General features: G+C 40.8%; 1 long non-coding RNA gene across 1 annotated transcript; it reads right to left on the bottom strand.

Moving 5' to 3' along the window:
* Positions 1-5798: 5798 nt before the first annotated feature.
* Positions 5799-8598, bottom strand: LOC142488621 (uncharacterized). Its single transcript, XR_012799538.1, has 3 exons — positions 8449-8598; positions 7415-7437; positions 5799-6168 (listed from the first exon to the last, which is right to left on the bottom strand). It is a non-coding gene; the product is annotated as an uncharacterized LOC142488621 (long non-coding RNA).
* Between the last annotated feature and the right edge of the window lie 6887 nt (positions 8599-15485).

The raw sequence follows: 15485 nt of genomic DNA, 5'->3' as shown, positions 1-15485 counted from the left end.
CTTTATATTTATGTAGCCCCCTTTCCACCGTGTCTAGGGTGACTTCGTGTGATGCGCTGTTACCTGTAGGCTCACAGGAGGCCTGATCCTCCGCTGCAGGGAGCTTGGGGTGTACCTGGTCCGTCCGGTGACAGCGCCTGTGAAGGATCCTAGCACTGCTGGCTATCCCTTACACATGACCCAATACAATGCTCACACACTTGTATGTATTTTGTATGTATGTATTTTTTTATATATATATATATATATAGTTAAGTTATGGTGAGTAAAAAAAGTGACAAAAAACCCTCCACAGGAAAGCAAATATGCAAATATAGCTGTATGCTCATCTGCATGTCTTAGGCAGGTCTGCAACCCCACCTTTCCCCCATTATCACCCAGCATACAGCACTTCCACTGCAGCAAGGGATTCTGGGAAATGACATGCAAATGAGCACACAGTGTCACTTTTTGCCTCTAACCATTTTTAACATGGTTCCCTATAGGCTTAAGCTTGCTGCATGGTCACAGCTTTGAGCACAGCCAGGGTTAAGGTGCATACCCAGAACCCTGGCTGTGCTCAAAGCTGTGACCATGCAGCAAGCTTAAGCCTATAGGGAACCATGTTAAAAATGGTTATTGAGGCAAAAAGTGACACTGTGTGCTCATTTGCATGTCATTTCCCAGAATCCCTTGCTGCAGTGGAAGTGCAGTATGCTGGGTGATAATGGGGGAAAGGTGGGGTTGCAGACCTGCCTAAGACATGCAGATGAGCATACAGCTATATTTGCATATATATATATATATATATATATATATATATATATATATATATATATATATATAGTGGTTGACAAATCACCAAAAAATCTACTCGCCACACAAAAAAACGTGTGCTGCTTGGGCCAATATTTACTCGCCCGGTGGTTAAATCCACTCGCCCGGGGCGAGCAAATGTATAGGTTTGTCGAACACTGTATATATATATATATATATATATATATATATATATATATATATATATATATATATATATATATATATATATATATATAAAACAGATTTACTGAACATCAGATAAGAACATATAATATTAACTGTAACCCATGCGCCCTATTGGCTGGTCTGCAGCATCTGATCTGCAGCCCATGTGCATTATTGGGCTTGTAGTTTACCTGCGCCGCTCCGCATGTAATGGCCGCCGTGCACGCTGTCTAATGCGCATGGCTCTGCTAATGGCCGCTGCACTCTGGGAACAGTCTGTGCACGCGGAACTCGCACTGCGCATGCGCGTGCATAAGCAATATGGCGACACCCTGCAACGGGAGCCACCGCGGACCTCCGGCGACCCGCTTATCACGCTACCTGCCCGCATCGCTTCAGCAGACTCCCCCACACAACACTGACCCCTGCTTCAACCGTCGCTGCCGCACCAGGAGGTAAGGGGACAAAAGAGGGACCAAGGGGAACCCAGGCTAAACTTACATTGATCAATTGTAGCATTACCGACAAGCAAAATAGTTGCGAACCCAATGAATTGGATACTAATACAATTATTCATGTAGAGAGCTGCACCATAACAGGAGAAGATCAATTTGAGTGTTGGTACATAATTTCCTCCAGTTGGAATCTTTAATACAGAGACAGTTCTGGTAAAAGTGAGTACTAGTTCCGTGTAACGGAGGAGCATTCAGTGACTGGAGAATATTGGCTGGGGCTGCTTCATGTAGAAATAAAAAAATGCACAATAGTAAAGCCAATATGGGTGAATTATAAAGTGTTATAAACAGGGTAAGTGTTACACTCACAAATTCCCCCTAAATGTATGGCATGTCAGAGGCTCAGGGAGAGACTGAGGGCCTCATGCAGTAAGCGTCGATTATGTGAAATCGGCAATCTTACCGATTAGTCATGTTATTGGCGTTTTTTCCTCTCCGTATGCAGTAAGTGCCGAATACATTCAAAATCAACCCGAAAACAAATCCGCCCACTCTCACGATGATTAGCCGATCACACACAGGTGTATCGGCGTGCGTGGCGGGGTGCTGTTAGGTTGCCCAATCACAAATCTTGCTGAATCAGGCGAAACAAGCATGTTTTGGATTGCGCGCCATATTTAAAGGCAACGTGTACTGCTAATCATTCTCTGTGTTGTTGGGAGTGAGAGAGAGAGAGACGCACAGAGCTGGCTGTTTGAAGATTTGCATATTGACTGAGAGACTTGTTGTGTATTGGGTGAGCTTTGTCCATTGTTGTTTTGTTTACATCTTTGTCTTGTTTTATATGTGGAAGTGTTTCGTGTGATTGGCTGTACATTTCTTGTCTGTTTTTTGTGAGTGCTGGAAGTATGCCCGCAAAGCGTGGGAAGAGTGATGCTGGTGGGAGTGGGAGTGCTACTCGTGGGAGTACACGTCGGAGTGAACGTACTGTTCAGGGGAGTGATGTTGCTGAGAGTGAGAGTGGTGTTGCAGGGAGTGGGAGTGCTGGTGCTGGGAGTGGGAGTGCTGTTGCTGGGAGTGGGAGTGCTGTTGCTGGGAGTGGGAGTGCTGGTGCTGGGAGTGGGAGTGCTGTTGCTGGGAGTGGGAGTGCTGTTGCTGGGAGTGGGAGTGCTGTTGCTGGGAGTGGGAGTGATGTTGCTGAGAGTGGGAGTGCTGTTGCTGGGAGTGGGAGTGCTGTTGCTGGGAGTGGGAGTGCTGTTGCTGGGAGTGGGAGTGCTGTTGCTGGGAGTGGGAGTGCTGGTGCTGGGAGTGGGAGTGCTGTTGCTGGGAGTGGGAGTGCTGGTGCTGGGAGTGCTGGTGCTAGGAGTGTGAGTGCTGGTGCTAGGAGTGTGAGTGCTGGTGCTAGGAGTGTGAGTGCTGGTGCTAGGAGTGTGAGTGCTGGTGCTAGGAGTGGGAGTGCTGGTGCTGGGAGTGCTGCTGGTGGCGCAGTTGCTGATGGGGTGGATGGTGGTGGCGTGCTTGCTGGTGGGCAGCTTTTGGAGGCTCTTCCATTGGAAGAAGGAGAGTCCAGTCAGCACCAGCCAAGCTCTGACCCTAAACCTGCTCGGAAGAAACGTGTGGAGAAGCCACGTAATCCTCGCTTCAATGACCAGGAAAATACAGCTCTTGTCACTGGCATTCTGGAGCACTATGACAGTATATATGGACATTTACTAGGTAAGTGTACATTTACATTTATTATTCAAATACATGTGATCCTAGGTCATCTGAGTTTTGTTCATATGCAAATATGGGTTCAGAATTTCTTTCTATGTTAATTAGTCTGGAAACACAGCTTTTTAGCATGCCTTACAAGGACAACTAAACACAGGCGGTCAATTTGCCATAACTGCATACAATATGAATGCAACCTTGCTTACATGTATAGGTTTAGTAGTGAATGCTCATGTGCTTCACATATTACACATAAAACAGCATGTTTGCTATCTCTTGGAACAGCTAGCAGTGTAGGAAACTGGTGCTTATATTATTATTCATTTACCTCATATATTTGATATGTTTTTCAAGGGCGGACAAGTTCAGCAAGCAGAAAAGAAATGTGGGACACAATAGTCATTGGTGTCAATGCGTGTGGGAATCATGTGAGGGACAAGCGGAATTGTCACAAGAGATTTGATGATATTAGGTCCAAATTGAAAAAGAAAATACAACACCAACGCGTGCATGCTACTGGCACTGGAGGTGGGCCCACACCACAACGTCTCATATTAAGTCCATTGGAGGAGCTGCTTCGGGCAAAATTACTTCCCGTCGTCGTGGAAGGCTTACCTGGTGACCGTGATATAGGAATTTACCCCTCACAATTTCCACCAGGTGAGAAATATTACTGTACTAGGCGTGTCGTTGCTTACAGTTATTTTGCATAGTTACACTGCTTTTTATACTGTTTTCACAATATAAGCATACCTGCATCTATATATGTATATGTCTGATTCTGTATATATATATATATCTAAATAGACATATATGTTGTAGTCCTACTAAAAGCAGTAACTAATATAGCACGTGCCATTGCGTGCTCATTTACATGTGAATTCCCAAAATGCATTGCTGCAGTGGAAGCAATTGATGGTGGGCGAAGATGGGGAACAACAGGGTAGTACACATGTGTAACACATGTTAATCAGAAATTATTACTAGCTACAGGTACAGAACAGAAATATGTAGAATATTATTGTGTATTTATTTATTTTACTCCGACAAACATGACATTACTGCCTATTTTAAGCATGCATCAAATATATTGCATGCAACGGCCTACAAACATCACTTGCACTAACACATCTATAGTTGTTTATGAAAAGGTCCATTTTTGCTTTAAGTCATATACAGACAGCATAATGAGGCACACGTATCATATTTTATGTCATTGTTTTCATAACTTCAAAACTGCACACGACTATTTAGCTCATCTACCATTGTGTTAAAGCAGCTGCAATTAATATCTCATCACAGCATACACTTCAACAGAGGGGGTGGGGTTCAGCACACACACTAATTACAGCCTCATTTTAGGGGCAACTTAGTTCACACCATTTTCACCTGTTTCAAGTAATTGAAAGGTGAGGCTCATTAGGCTTTTTGGGGAAGGGAAAACCGTTCTTACAACCTCACTAGCACAACTGAAGTTAATCACACTCATTTGAAAGCTTCACTTTAGCTACTAAATGCCCCAACAACTCATTACTTATCAAACCGTACGTCACACATTAGTTCACTCATATCTATAGTTGAACTACTATCAACGACACATTATCACACACTGCATGTCTTGTCTTGTTTAGTCACAGCCACATTCATGTGTGCCACATCTTATATTAATGTACCACACATATCCTCTACCAAAAACAACACTTTTTGCAATATGACCACCTTCATGATAACCATTGTGAATGGTCATCTCATGATAGTTATGTACATTATGATACTGATATCACTACACAACATATGATTTTTATGTACAAATTTAATGTATTTTTCCTCACGCATTACTGCAGAACCATAGTATGTTGTATGTTAGGGAACTCAAAACTTCCAAGTACACAGGCATGTACATTGTTATTACAACTATTTATGTTCACTTTCACACACACATTTTGGGTTAAGGAAATGATGCTGTTAGATACTCATAAATACAGAACATACAATAACTGTTTGTTCAATATTTACACATGTAAATGTAAAACTTATGTTATTGTTATATATAGTTGCCCCTGAAGGACATGTGTCACCTGAGACTGAACAAGTGTCTTCACCTGGGTCAGCCAGCTCAACACACCTAGAAGGTGAGTGTATCAGTTGGTGGCCATATAATATGTGCTCTTCTATATGTTATGTTGTCATGTTCATTATTTGTTTTGCACATCTTCTTTAAATAGGATTACTTAGTGTCAGTGAAAATGAAGTGTAAGGCAACTTGTATTGTGTTAGTGATGTTAACTATCATGTAGGAGTTTTGAGTTTACAGCAAGTTTTCATTCACTCATATTTCATACTGAGTCCAAACATTATTCTTAAGTCAAGGTAGTTTTTAATGTGAGGTTATAAAACGTATGGAAACATGTTAGTTGTTACTTATGACACAGTACAATTACATAGTAACACAGCAGAGATTAACATGACATTTAATAATTTGTACATTTATTTGTAGAACATGATGAAGAGGATTATGATGATGATGATGATGACGCCACCGCCATACACACACAAATAGAAGCAAGTGACCATGAAGACGTTCCAATTGAAACTGTTTTACCGGCAAATCGTCCAGCAAATACGACATACGATGCAATTGTAGCTTCTGAGGGAAAAATTGTGGAAGCAGAAAATCGTCGCCATTCTGACTTCATGACAGTGCTGGAAAGGATGATTGCACTGCAGGAAGAAACAGTTTCACAATTGGCACATCTCCACAGAGTCTTCATTGAAGTGCCGAAACAGTTGCAAAAAATCAACACCTCATTCGAAGCATTAGTTGTTCAGCAAACACAAGCTAATTACTGGAGAATGACTAATGTACCACAATTCAACACCTCCCAGCCAGGATCTGTTCATGCAGGTCAGTTTTCACCACATTCATCTGATATTCATTCACCAGGCCCAAATGTTACCGGTCAAGTAGCAGAGATTGCTGTGCAGGTTCCTGACGACATACTACCACTGCCATCTGTACAAAATCAGCAGCTGACACCTACAAAGGAGCCCACAAAAACAAAATACAAGCAGTTACTACTGACCAGTTTTTTGTCAAAAACAACAAAAGACACACATGAAACAGACCAACCATCACTTGTGCAGTGTCTACCAACTTGCTCACAGTCACTACCCAAAAGCCCTGTAGGTGAATCACTGCCCAAAAGCCCTGTAGGTGAATCACTGCCCAAAAGCCCTGTAGGTGAATCACTGGCCACAAGCCCTGTAGGTGAACAGTCACTGCCCAAAAGCCCTGTAGGTGAGTCACTGCCCACAAGCCCTGCCCGTGAAGTGCCAGAGGCCACTCAAAGTGGCTCTGCTGTGCCTAAAGTTGGTGGCAAAAGAAAAAGGAAAATTCAAGAGACAACAAGCAGGCCTGTTACTCGCTCGCAAAAGGAACAAAAAAAATAAATGTTATAATTCAGAAAATATGTCTTTGGCCTTGTTTTGTTGACTTCACATTATCTAATTACTATTGTATGTATGCTGAAGACTGTGTTGTTTCCAAACTTTCAAGTATGTTCTTGTACACGTGAAGTTTTGGAAATGTTAACACTCAATTAATGAATAGTGTTATAAATATTTATGTATTAATCGTCTGTTCAGTAATGGTCCACCTGGAACCAGTTGCAAAGTTTAGAGAAGCTGCCATTGACTTTGCAGCAAAACATTGCATTTGGGTGTGTTAATTGATGTAAGAATTGCATATGCATATTAGTCACATGCATTTATAAAAACACCTAAGTAACTGCAAACATCTTTCTTGTACGTGTACAGCAGGATTATGTGTAAATTATTACTTACCTTTGCCTTGCTTGGGCATTCTAATTTTGTCCTTTAATCATTTGTGTGTTCTTGTTTCAATAACATCTCAGAATGTATAAAAATATATATACACACACACTGAGTGTGTGTGTGTGTGTGTGTGTGTGTGTGTGTGTGTGTGTGTGTGTGTGTGTGTGTGTGTGTGTGTGTGTGTGTGTGTGTGTGGTGTGTGTGTGTATATATATATATATATATATATATATATATATAGTACTATATAAACTGGTATACATGTATTTTACAAACTAATACACTTCATGCTTCCTTGTGAAAGCACACTATTTTAATAATACAGGCATAATGTTTGAGAAATATCCTAAGTATGAGACTCTAACAGTATTGTGCTTAAACAAATGTTTATTACTTCATTCAATCATGTTTCTCACCATTTAAATAGGTTTCATACAAGGTATACTTACTGCCATCAATGTTGTGTGTACTCCTGCAATATTAAAATAAATAAAATATAATATATAAATATATATATTTTTATAAGAGAGATATATTTAGATATATATATATACACACGTATTTAAACTCATGCAGACAGGGAGTTAACCAGACTTTCACATACACACAGAAATGTAAGCGGGGAAAAAACATTTCTTTTTGCAGGTGTGTGTTTGTACTGATATGCCTGGCTAAGAAATATTTTCACACAGTGGTCTTTGTTAGTTTTCAAAAAAACACTATGTGAACGCATTCAAATTCTAGGGATGTTTTTCACAAACGAGATAAAAGAAGGAGAAATGTTTCTCCCACAGTCCCATATCACAAACCACAACTGTTAACCCAATTAGACAAACAAATCCAATTGGCGTTTGAAATAAGGAGTCAAAGTAGTTAGTTTTGTTGACCTTGACAAGGAAAAACAGGAGTTTGTTAGCCATTCAGCACATTCATTTTGATGAGCAAATAACACAGACCTGCACACAGCTTTTGTGCTACTCAGACATGGCTGATGAATTCGTTAACAATATTAATCCCCTTTTAGGGTATAAGTACATGATCTGTGAAGCCATCTTGAACAGTCGCGGACAGAAAGCAAGCACACGCCAAATCGATGATTTCATTCGAGCAAAATATCCTTATTACCAAGACCGTAAGCATGCACGGAATTTTAATTCCTCAATAAGATTCACTTTATCAAGTAATGACTTTTTTGAACGTGACCAGGATAAGCTACAACACACCTATGGTTTCTGGAAGATTGCCCCGGAAAAACAATTTCTCCTGAAAGACGGCACTTATATTGTCGTGAAAGGCATATTTATTCCTAATGGCAATAGCAATGTATCCGCTACTACTGATCCGTTTGAATCGATACGTGCTGCAATATCTGCAGCCTCCATTCCTGAAACCCACATTGTACAAGAACAAAAGTACTATGATTATGTACCAAGCCTTTCAGCTGAAAATGCATTGGAATGGGAACCCGAAGAAATGAACCTACCTCCCGACCAATTATTTGAAGAAAGCAGTGGCGATTCCTATGAGCGCATCCTGGAGGAGATATGTGTCATACTGGATTCAGCGGTTGGGTCAAGCGTGGATGAAAATGCCTTGCATTTCTGGAGCGACCAGTTGCAGCCAGGCGAAGAGTTAATTCTAGAAGAATGGTAAATATAACAATCGTTATGCGTTGACTCTGCGTTTAAATTTTTTTTTTTTTTGTAACCACCATTTTCCCTTTCAATGTGTGGATACAGCGTAACATTGCAGACTGCATAACATGTAGCGATCACAAACAAATTGTTTCCTAATACAATATAGTAGAACCTGAAAGAGTAGTACACATTGCTGACGGTATACATATACGTACTTTCCTATCCCTTTAAACATATTAGCAACATTTTTCCATAACTCTAACACATACCTGTTTTGTTATCATGCAACATCTACAACATTGAAAACCGGGTCCACCACGTATGACGTGGGACCCTTGTCATGGGCCAAGGCGTCCTTAAAAAGGATTACGGATGTAAGTCCCGCCCCCAAGCGACGTGCGCGCCTCAAAGCCTATTGGCTGTCATGTTTTGTTATAGTAACGGTAACTGCAGTGTGTGATGCGTGCGGCTCAGTGTTTGTAGGCGTACCCTGGGCGTTAGCCGAATGTTAATTGAGTGGGAGGAGTGTTAGCGTGCGTTTCACGCTGGCTTAACATGACGTCACACGTATTGCATTTGCGCATTGTGTTATCGGCCGTCCTTTCTGTCCAAACACGTCTGGTTTAAAAGAATACAGATGTACTCGTTTAGAATGATTTTAGTTTCATCTTCATTGTATTTGAAATAAAGATGTGATGTTTACTGGTATTTTCTACATGTATTGAACGCACAACGTTCGCTTTGTTTTGCGCATGCGCTAACAGTTAGTGGAGCCAAGCGTGAAGTGCGTGCGCACACTAAGATGTGCGCGCACATTTTTCAGTATACAGGCAACGTTCACTTCATATACATAGTTATGGCTGCTACAAATGATAATAAAAATTACATACTGATGTACACTTGTAGTTGTAACATATAAATGAGTGACGTGTGTATGTACACAATCATATAGAGCTGTGTAACGCGTTGTCACGGATACATATATAGTAAGGTGCCATCTTTGACCATCATGTGTTTGCTGTATTTCAGAGATGTCGGGGAAGATACAATCGGATCAATGTATGATTTCAGAAGAGTCTACCTTTATATGAGATGATTGTGAGGAGGAGCCACCGACTACTATACTACATATGGAACTAATTTTATATTGCTTGCAGCGCTTATTAACAAACAATTAAAAAAGTGATACCCTTATGCCTATATTGCATAAGCACTTAATTAACATAATGATGTTGCAAAATAGTGCCTCTTGAATTTTTCTTGAGTGTTCTTTAATGACTACTAACATTTTATGACATGGTGTGTTTTTTATATAACAACCATTCCCACTCTGCTAACACATTTGTGTATTCTATTGTGTAATGGAACGTATGACTGTCGAAACTATGTAACATAATAATAATAATAATAATATGAGCATGTTCATGTATAGGGCTGCTAGTTGTACGCAGCGATTTACAGACACATGTTTCAGCCTGAGGTCCCTGGCCCGTGGAACGTACAAATGTTTTTTTGCCGCATGAGGCACAGGGAGATAAAGTGACTTGGCCAAGGTCACAAGGAGCCCACACCGGGAATTGAACCAGACTCCCCTGCTTCAACCTATCAGTGCCAGTGTGTGTCTTTACTCACTGAGCCACTCCTTCTCCCAATGTAAAGGACACTTACAACCAAGTAGCCATTTATATTTAAAATCTCTTGTTACATGGGTATGTAGATAAAATGGTTTGGGACTGTAGCAAATAATGTTACTGGCCAGATGTTATGGTCCCCTCCAATGCATGATGTTCTGAATATGACATCACCATCATGTTATGAAGTACGTTTCTGTGTATATTTCATTAACCTAACTAACTATAATTTACGGTGTTTATTAATCGTTTAAAAATACATAGTATAGTCAATATGATGATATAAGCTACCATAATAAAGCTGGTGTTATCATTTGTCGGTGTTATACATGGATCCTACACCAATTGATAGAGACACAAACAGTTGTCTTAAAAAGTGTGTCTATGCTAGTGATGAATGTGCTCCCGTAAGTAAACAAATAAGTACAGTTATCCCCTTTTCTCCAAACACCTCTATATTACATTAATGGAAATTATAAGGAAACATACATAAAATGTGATGAAATGTGAGTAATCATTTTGCAATACAATGCACATGAAACCTCAAGAGTAGCTAAATGCATATACATGATACAGAAAGTACATATATGTAACATTTGTGTTTAAACCAATATGTTGGGTTTTTAGTTCAAATAATTATAGGAAGATTGAGGTAGCCACATCTTATGAGAGATGTCAGCAAATATACATACCATGATCAGTCATACTGCAAATATACCTATAATGCAAAGGAACAATACATAAATTGCAAACATTGACATGCCATCTTCAGTACCGTAAACAACACATCAAAGTGTGTATTTGGTGTTAAATGTGCAACACCATGTATATTTAATGACATTCAAAATGTAATTGAGCCTGGTGTACACATCATATGGATGTACATGTTACACTGCACCAATAACATTGTATGTAAGCATACTAGAAGCATGAATGAGTATGGGCATAATATGTGTATTGTGTTAGCATAAGGAACAACACAATGCTAAAATATTAGTGCTTTGTTACCCCAGTTGTATTCACATACACACAACTAAAGTACAATTGAAGAGGGATTATATAACCTGTGCAACAATAACATACCGGTGCCACATCCCTTTGTGCACACAGCAGAGAAAAGAAAGGTGTGCAACCCATATTCATCTGTGTCCTAACAGAAGGTTATATAAAAAAAAATTATTGTTAAGATAACATAATGTAAGTATAAAAGTAGAACTTGGAATATATCTGTTTTTACTTACAAGAAAAAAATGAATTGATGAGATTCTGGCGTGTCTGGCCACCACTGGCTGTTTGTTCATTTTCAGCAGCTACATGGGTGGGATGCTCGTCTACCAAAGGCTCAGCTAGGTCTGATTGTACATTGTGCCTGAGTGCAACATTGTGCAAAATGCAACAGGCAAGGATAATATCAGAGACTTTTTGAGGCTTGTATAGAAGAGCCCCACCAGTTCTGTCCAGACACCTAAATCTGGTCTTGAGTAGGCCAAATGTCCTCTCTATAACAGATCTTGTAGATATATGGGCTGCATTGTACCTCTCCTCTGCTTCAGTTTGAGGGTTTAGCACCGGAGTCAAGAGCCACGGCCTAATTCCGTATCCTGAGTCACCTATAATGAATGGAGCACACATAAGCTGACATTAGTGATCAAATGGTACAATGCCAACATTCCTAAATAAAAATGTGTTTTGTGTTATAACATGTAAATGTGTACTCACCCAGCAGCCAACCATATTCAAAATGTCCCTCTTCGAACGCATGGAAGACTGAAGAGTTCCTCAGGATAGAGGAATCGTGACTGGAACCAGGGAATTTGGGTACCACATGCATTATCCTCATCGTCGCATCACATACCACCTGTACATTGAGTGAATGGTAGTGCTTCCGATTGCGGTACACATGCTCACTCTGACTAGGTGCAATCAAAGCAACATGTGTGCAATCGATTGCACCCAGCACACATGGTATCCCTGCTATATTATAAAAGCCAGTCCTGACTTCCAGCCACTCTGTCGCCTCTGTAGGAAAATGAATATAATTCCTAGCGCGTCTATTGAGTGCATAGAGAAACTGGGTCAAGGCCCGCGAGAATGTAGATTGCGAGACCCCGCCCACTATGCCCACAGTTGTCTGGTATGACGCGGAAGCAAGATAATGTAATGAGCACAGCATTTTAACAAGCCCAGGGACTGCACGACCTCTGGCTGTGAAAAAATCTAAATCTCCCCTTATCTCCTGATAAAGAGCTAAGATTGCTGCTGAACTCAAACGATAGCGACTTACAATCTCCTCCTCACTCATCCCATCTAACAGGGTTCTCTCCCTGTACAGACGCGGACGAGGCACAACTTGTCTCCTCTGTCTTCTCCTCTGATCTCCTGTCCCTCTCCCTGTCCCTCGGCCTGTCCCTCTCCCTGTCCCTGTCGTATCCGCGTCACTGTCCCTGTCACTGTCCCTCGGTGTGTCCCTCCCTTGCCCTATATGATTGTCTTCATCATCAAGCATGTCATAGAAAAGAATGTTCCTCCGTCTCCTAAACAATCTCAACATTTTGAAATGAGTAGCTGTGAATGAGCAGGTAATGGGCGTCCTTTAAATAGGTATAATGATGTCAGGTGACATAGTAAAATGCAAGGTTTTACATGAACATAATAAAGTACTTGTGTGGCAAGCTGTGTGCAGTTGTTGTGTGTATTCTGCAGGGAATGATGATATTTGCCAATGATGTGACGTGATGCTTTGTAGAAACATTGCTTGCAAATAAATAGTTGCATGTGCAATGCATGTAAAACTTGTGAACGCAAGAGTCAGTCATGTAATGAGACAAAAAGGCTGAGATTGATGTGGGAAAAGTTTTGTGTAACATGTGTAATTAGCCATGTTATTGTGACATGTTGCCAACAATGAATAGTCGTGTGCATATGCATGCATTTCTGTAAGGAGGATAGTTGCTATAGAATGAGTTTACAAGGTGTCCCAATGCTGAATTACTGTACATGTGTGTATAAGTTAGGTTGAAGTGCTTGTAATGCTACGGTTACAATGTAAACATGCAATGTGATTGAGCGTCCAATAAGTGACGTCATGAAAATAGGGAGGACCAAACGTAGATGTAAACATGAGAATTTAGATGTACATGAACGTTTAAAGATGCGTGACACATTACAAGCATTGTGTAATGTAAAGGAACATGAATATACGGTGTATGTGTGACATGTGTGACATGTGTAACATCATGTAAACAATTGTCGATCAATGCAGTAAAATGTGTGCTATGATGTGAGGTTCTCCTTTAAGAGTTGAGTATAGTATTTTCCCTTGCCACATCATCACATGATGAGTAATGTGACCCGCAAATGCTGCAAACATGTAAAAGTATAATGTTATGCAAATAATACACGTCAGCCGTGACACAATGCAGGGAATGCCCCCCACACTGTAATGCAAATGACGTTTGTATTGTGAGCAATGAAACGTAAACAGTACTATACTGTTATACGTCCCCGCTCCATTGACTCCATTGATGTACAGAAGATTTTTTTTTTCTAAGTGCCGTTCCGGCAGCCTTAGCGATCGTTCTCCCGTCCAAACTGCCAACTTTAGTTGGCGGGAGAAATCGGCCATACCATCTCAATTTCGTAGTGCCGATCAGCCCCGATAAGCTGTTTTTTTTTGTTGAATCCAGCCGATTTAAAAAAGTGGCGATCTGTGGCGAAAACAGGCTTATCGGCAGCCGACTGGCCATAACAAAATAATCGGCTCCGAAACCTGGCGAAATCAAGCACTTATCGGCGCTTACTGAATCTCAAACCCAATTTTGGCTATAAAATGGTGATAATTCCCTTATCAACGCTTACTGCATGAGGCCCTGAGTCTCTGACATCAATTTAGAGGGAATTTGTGAACGTAATACTTACCCTGTTTATACAGTAACACTTTATAATTCACCCATATTGGCTTCACTATTGTGCATTTTTTATTTCTTGTTTTATACATGCTTTCCATGTAAACATCTGCGCTCCCCTTTTTTTTCGGAAGAAATTTGCATCTACTTGGACCAAGGAACAGACCTCTAAGGATTTATGAGCTGCTTTACATTATTTACACCTTTTTCGCTTAATTGGTGATTTATACTGTGCTTTTTTTTTTTTTGCACTATTATCACTGTGTAAATATTTGTTTAATTCACTTTCACTACCACTTATTAAGCATGCAATAATCACATTTATTCACTCCTATCCCATTTTAGAGCGCCCTGTTACAATCCGTTTCATGCTTCATGTAGAGTCTGAGGATATTACTGGGGAATGAGAATGTAAGAATGGGAAAAAGCAGAGGTACCGTATGAGAGAGGAAAAAGGTAAAATACACACAGAAATCCTTGTTAATGGAGCATGGATAAAGTATGTAGAAAAACTTACTTGTAGTAGCAAATGTTTCAAAAAGAGAGAAGGGAATTATTGTAGAAGGGTTCAAAGATTATGTCCATTCTACCTGTCTTCCCCCCTATTATATAAGCCTTTAATAAGTTCAGGGCATTAACAGGTTAATCAGTGGGCATTTGCCCGCCCCCCCCCCCTCAGGCTCCTCTGTGATTGACAGAGGTGAGGTGGTGACTCATGGCCTGGGTAAACCTATCAGTATAGGTCTAGACCCTGAGCCCGCCCCCTCTGAACCCTGATCAGGGGAGTATCCCAAATTTAGTTAGTCTTGCTATAGAGAGAAAGGAGAGAGTATGGGCTGTCAGTCTCTCCCATTGCGAGGATAAGCTGGCCCACCCCAGGCACAGGCCTGGGGAATATCAAGACTCATAATCCCTACTATCTGGGTAGGCACCCTCCAGAAGTCTGGGACATCAAAGGCCCTACAGCACTGTAGGAGGAATTGCGGTGGCTGTTTATCAGAATGCATAATAAAGATCATTGTTCATTTTTCACCTGCCTGAGTGTCAGTTTCTGGGCAGAGTGGAATTATTATGCAGTGGTGGGAACTGATCTCCGGAATACCCTGGAGCCCACTACAGCTGGAGGCACTGAGTACCACGAGAAGAACTGCAATAACAAGAACCCCAAAGACTGTCCTGTTCTCCCTACAACAACGCGGCAGCTCAAGATCTCCTGACACCCCACGTAGCAGTAGAATCTCCCAGAGAAGGGGGGAAACAGGTCTACAATTATATTATAACTTACTGTTCAATCTAATCTATTAAACTATGTTTGGAACAACGTGATGGGAGCCAGATCATTTCAAT

This window comes from Ascaphus truei, chromosome 2 (assembly GCF_040206685.1).
Source record: "Ascaphus truei isolate aAscTru1 chromosome 2, aAscTru1.hap1, whole genome shotgun sequence".
Classification (NCBI taxonomy): domain Eukaryota; kingdom Metazoa; phylum Chordata; class Amphibia; order Anura; family Ascaphidae; genus Ascaphus; species Ascaphus truei.
Note: the sequence above shows the minus strand (reverse complement) of the source record. Positions and strands in the feature narration are given on the sequence as shown.